Below are 5,778 nucleotides of genomic sequence, written 5' to 3'. Positions count from 1 at the left end.
GACGGCCGCGTTAGGAACCGGCGGGGCCAGGAGCGGGGGGCGCGCCCCGGCGAGCGCCCGCACGGCGCACCCGGTACCCACGCGCGGGGAGCGTGTGCGCTGGGAGAAGCGGCGGCCCCGGGACGAACGGAGCACGCCGCGGCGCCTGGAGAACCCGGGAACGGCGTTGATCCGCCGTGCTTTGTTATTTCCCCTCTTTTCCCCTCCCGTCCACCCAGGAGGGCTCGGCCCACCCCGTCGCGCAGCTCCGGGCCCCCCTGTGGCACTTCCGCGCCCGGGCGGCCCCTCCCGAGGGCGGGGGCAGCTCCATCTCCCCGCCGTGCGCGCAGCGACGGCACCGCCGCTTCCACGCGGAGTCCCGCGGCTGCCGGTCGCCGAAACAGCTCAAATTGAGAGAAAAAAGAGCTACGAACGCGTGGGTGCGTGCGGGCTCCGCGCGTCCCGACGGGGCCCCGGGGCGGTGGCCGGGCCCTGCCAGTGCCATCCTCGGTGCGAGGGGCAACGAATGCGTCGGTTCTACAACTAAGAAAACATAATAACAATAATATAAAATAACACAACAAAAGCAACTCTTAAAAAAAAAAAAAAAGAAAAACAAACCCTGAGAGAAATCGACAAAACTAAAAAGAAACGAACGAAAGACAGAAGACGGAGCACAGAAGCGCCCTCGGCTCGCCCCGCACCTCCCCGCACCGCCCCGGGGCTCCCCGCCGCCGTGCGCCCGCAGCGCGGGTCCCGCGGGGCCGCCTCGGCGCTGCCCGGTGGCACGCGGGGTGCTGCGCGCTGCGGGCTCGCCTCTGCCGTGTCACTCTCTTGGTTTATTTGTCGTGTGGGTTTTTTAAACAAACTTTCATTCATTCGAGGTCTCTCCCTCTCTTTTTTTCCCCCCTTCCCCTGCAGCCCACTAATTTAACACCGGAGCGCGTTATTGCAGTGTCAGGGGGGCGAGAAACGAGAGGGAGAAAACAATACCGCAATGATCCAAATGATACAGTAGGATTACGACAATTACCGCTCCGCTCGGAGGAGAACACCTCGCCGAGCTCGGCCAAACCCACCGCCGCCGCACAGGGAGAGCGGCCCGGGGGCCGCCGGGGGCCGATCCGCCCGCTCCATCGGCTCCGCTCCCCATCCCCGCCGCCCCTCTGCGTCCGCGACCGGGGGGGGCTCCGACGGCGGCTCTCGCACGGGAGCAGCCCGCGGCCCCGCCGCCGTTTGCAGGGGGCTCTCGCCGCTATCTCTGTGATTCGATTCCGTTTTTTTGCTCGTTCGGGCACGGAGCGCCGGCCTCCGCGCCGCTTCCCCGCGGCAGCCCCGCGCCGGGGCGGCCGCGATGGGGGTCCCGCTGCGGCGGGCGGGCGCCGGGTGGGCAGCGGGAGGCACGGCCTCGGGTGGGCCTCGGCTCGGGCCGCTTGCATCATCATTATTATCATTATCGTCATTATTATTATTGTTAATATTATTACCGTTAACGTTATCGCCAATATTTATTTATTAATTATATTTTTTTTCCCCGCTCTCTTCGCCATAAAGAAGAAAAACGATAACAACTTTTCAACCTCCCCCTCTTCCAACCCTGCCCCCCGTGCGTGAGTTACCGCTCTCTATTCTACGGAAGGAATGGTTTGCCCTTGAGCTTCCTGCACGGCCTCCCCCGTCCCGGAGCCCTTGCCCGGCGGGTCCGGCTCCCCCCGGTCCCCTCTCCTCTCCCTTTCAGTTCCCCTCTGGGATCTCCCCCCGGCCTCCGCCCGCCCCCGGCTCCGGGCCGCACCCCGCGAGCAGCGGCGCGGCGGAGCGCTGCAGCGGCCGTGGCTGTTCACGCGCAATTTCTGTAAGCGCTTAGGTGTATTTTCGGGGGTTAAGGCATCGGAGCCCAGCGGTGGGATGTACAGCATGCCGCTGCGGGACACGTGGAGCCCTGCGGGCCCCAGGGGCGGCGCCGGACTCCCCAGCGGCGCCGCTGGCAGCGCAGAGCCTGTCTCGCCCAAACGCGCGGTGCCACCGTTGGGCACCGCCGTGCGGAGCCGCGCTGCGGGCGCTCCGCGGGCCCGGCCCAGCGCGGCGCGGTGGGAGCTGGGGGGCGGGCAGCCCGCGTGTGCTGCCCCGGAGCCGGCGCTGCCGCGGCTCACCCAGCTGCTCGCTTGCCGAACGCGCTCCGCTTGCCGCCGGCTAACTGAAACGTCGGATAAGCTGCGCCCGGCGGTGCTGGGGCACCGCGTCCAAACCGCCGCGCAGGGCGATGCGAGCTCTCGGCAGCCCGCAGTTCCCACCCGGTGCTGCTTTCCTTGGGCCCCACCCGCGGTGCGTTCCTCACAGCCATCGGAACCGCCCGACCCCGGCCGGCATGGTGCGGCAGCACCGCTGTTGTGCCCGGCCCAGCCCCGGCTCCCGCTGCTCGCGGTGGTGTGGTTGCCGGGGCAGGTGGCAATTTCCCTATTGACTTACGCCTGGGCAGAGGCGTGGTGTCGGAAGTGGTGGTCACTTTGGAGTCATTATGCTTAAACTTCGTATTTAGTCTGTACCCGGGGTGGGCAGAGTCTGGGCCTTGTTCCGTGTACTTCATTCAAAAAGTGTTTTCTACATCCTTTTTTTTTTTTTTTTTTTTTACATTCGGTTGCCATCATTTTTCAATTCCTTGCTAGTTCACCTTCCCGCTAGCTCAGCTCTCGTGGCTTGCGGGGGACAGCAGCCAGCTGAGCGGGGCCCACCTTTATTTCCCCGCTGCCACGTCCCCCACGCCCACCTCCAGCCCCTCGGCCCCGTGCTTGTTGTGCTCTGTCCTCACCGCCTCGTCTCATTCCCCCTGTGCTGTCACCTTGGGGGCACTTGGGACACTCCAGAAGCTGCCCTGGGGGCTTTCCCACCGCTCCTCTCCACCCTTTCCTGAGCGTACCCCCCCAGCAGGCTTCACTGCAGCTCAGACCCCTCAGGCCCAGAGGTCCCATCTTGGCCCGGTGTGAGTTCTTGTGCTGTGTGGGGCCGTACACCGTGCCCTGGCTCTTCCAGGAGGTTGGTGATGGGTGGGGGTACGGCTCTTCCGACCCCACCAAACCCCTGGATGAAGCCTCCAGCAACTTCCTGGCAGCGATCCGCAGCAACTCAGGGAAATAATGAATGCGTTCAGGTGCGGTGGTCTAAAAAAATTAAAACGATGATCATAGGCTTATTTAGCATTATACCTTCTGTGTTATTTTCTTTTGTATGTGCTGACTAGAACTGAGCAAAGGATTCATAACAAATAATTTATTTGTCAAACGCATTCTCTTCTGCTCGTGGAATATCCATGAGCAGAGCATCATTTTCTCAAACGTGTTTGTTTTCTGCGACGCTTCGGCGGTTCCTTTAAATGCATACCGGGGTGGCCCGGCTGCAGATGGTTCCCGTGGTGGAGCTGCAGGGCCGGCCGATAGCGTGGCACTGACCGCGCTGCCTGTGCTAACGGGCACCTTCTGAGGTGGGTTTTCTGCTGGTGCTTGTGCCACGGAAACGCGATCCTAACGGCAGAGGGGGTGTGAGCAGCGCTAAAGCAAAGCCATTAAAAATTCAAATGAGCTCTTGGCGAGCAGAGGACACTTTCCACCCTGTTCTCCCGGCTGCAGTGCGACCTTCACGCCGTGCCGGAGCTGCTGGCGGAGCTGGAAGCAGGGGAATGGCAGGAGGGCATAAGGCAGCGTGCGGGTGCTGGGCAGCGGCTCCTGCACCTGCTTGGCCCAGACGCACAGCCAAAGTGAAATGGGGTAGTGGAGGGAAGGACACCGACTGCGTGAGGCTCCGTCGGATCTCACCCTCCCTCTAGCCCTCCAAGAGTGTTGTCATTGTTTCCTGCACGTGCAGAAGCCACTGCCTCCTCGTTACTGAGGGAGCATCACTATGCCATAAAGGTACAAAAAGATGTGTGGTTAGGAAAAGCCCTCAGCTTGCATTGCATTATTCTTCGTGGAGGCTGATGCTCACTGACACATGGAGCGATTCCCTTGATGTCCCCACGTTACGGGGCTGTCTGTCAGCACCTATCTGCTTCTTTTGGTGCTGGCACCTCTCTGTGGAGCCTCCCTGGCACAAACTGGGGCTGCACGTGGGTCAGCTGCCAAACATGCAGTGCTGCAGCATCCCCGTGAGCTTCTCCAGAGCTCTCTGCTTCACGTCCCGCATCTCTCCTAACGGAAGCTCCAACCGCCTGTAACGTGCTCTTGGTGCTCTGCAGGAGGAGGGATGCTTTCTGAGATCAGCTGGTGCTGTGCGGATGGAATGGCTGTCTCACAGGTGTAACGCTGCCGGGCAGGATGCAACAGGGAGGTCTGGAACAGCCTGGGGCAGTCATGAGAGCACAGCTAACAGCAGCAGGGCGCATGGCAGTGGATGTAAGAAGGAGGTGCTTCTGAGATACCCAAAGAAAAAAAAACTTTAAGAAGATAAAAAATGAGGAAAAAATCTGATATTCTGAAATAATCACGAATGGAGACGTGTTCTTAAAAACGTCTGTGGCAGAATTTGTCTCTGGAAGAACGCGACAGCTATGGCAGCAGGTGTACGTGGTGCTGTAGGACAGCCTGAGTGGGTTGGTGTAGAGTGGAGCATTTCCTTCCAACCTCAGAGGTTTTTCTTAACTGAAAAAAAAATTACAATTTGATTGTAAATTGGCTCAGCAATTCAAACAGCTGCAATTTGTTGGCCTGTTGAAGTTTTCCATTCAAAAACAAACAAAATAAAGGAATATATGCTTTAAGATCTCCCCTTCTTGTGTAGTTTTCAGAAAGCTCTATAGACAGATATTTGGAGTCATACGCGTGGATTGTAAAATCTTGAAATCACAGGGTGTAAGTTATTATTTGGAATCAATGCGCCTTCTTGTCTTGTAGCTTTTTATCAAACCTTGAAACAGACGTGGCACTTAGAGCGCTACGCTATTGTTTCCGTTCCTGAAAACTGAAAATAATGTTACGGAACCTCAGAAAAACTAACTTTAAACAAAAGACGTTGGATTTAACAAAATTATTGTTCCTGCTTGTAACCCTTACTCGTAACCTCTCATTCCTCAAGTCAGCGGGGCTCTCTCATGAGTGAAAGTGCATTGGTGTGATGGTTTTTGTGCTGCAAACCAGGCAGCCATAGCAGAAAGGGGCAAAGGCTTTGGGCGGGCTGGGGGCTGCCTCAGGATGTCTGCTGGCCTCCTTCAGCTCTCCCATCCGTGTTGTTTGGTAATGTTCAGGACAATGCTGTTGTTCTTCTCTCTGAAAATTAATGAGGAGGGATGGTTTGGCTTTGTTCTGGTATTGTCAAAATGTCTGGAGCGTTCTGGATGCCCTCAGATTTCTAAAACTGAGTGTAGCTTCTGATCTGTGAACATGGACCTTTCGCTTGGCTTGGGAGTGTGAGTCCACTTTTTTACCAAGGACAAGGCTGTGCAAATTCAAGGGGCAAAATGATCTTTAAAGCTGAAGGTGGATTCTGACCTCCGGTAAAACGGACAAGAGGCCAAATGCCTGTAACACATGATACTCTAATTTTTTTTGTCCTTTCTGCAGTGCATGGCAGAAAGATGAAATGGGAACAAGGGATTAGGACCAGGCAGAGCTCGCTTCCTAAAATGTTACCATTTTTTGGCAAAGGAAAACAAAGGGGAGGAGAAAGGGACAATCAGGCACATCTCACTTAATTGCCTTAAAGTGCTGTGAAGGAGAAGACTGTGAATACAGTGCTAAGATCTTAGGAAAATATTCTTATTTATAGACTGACAATTGCAACCAAGATCCAAACTCAACTTTATTGAATTGTGTG

Source organism: Numida meleagris, chromosome 1 (assembly GCF_002078875.1).
Source record: "Numida meleagris isolate 19003 breed g44 Domestic line chromosome 1, NumMel1.0, whole genome shotgun sequence".
Lineage (NCBI taxonomy): Eukaryota > Metazoa > Chordata > Aves > Galliformes > Numididae > Numida > Numida meleagris.
The sequence above is the reverse complement of the archived record's forward strand: the minus strand, read 5'-3'. Positions refer to the sequence as shown.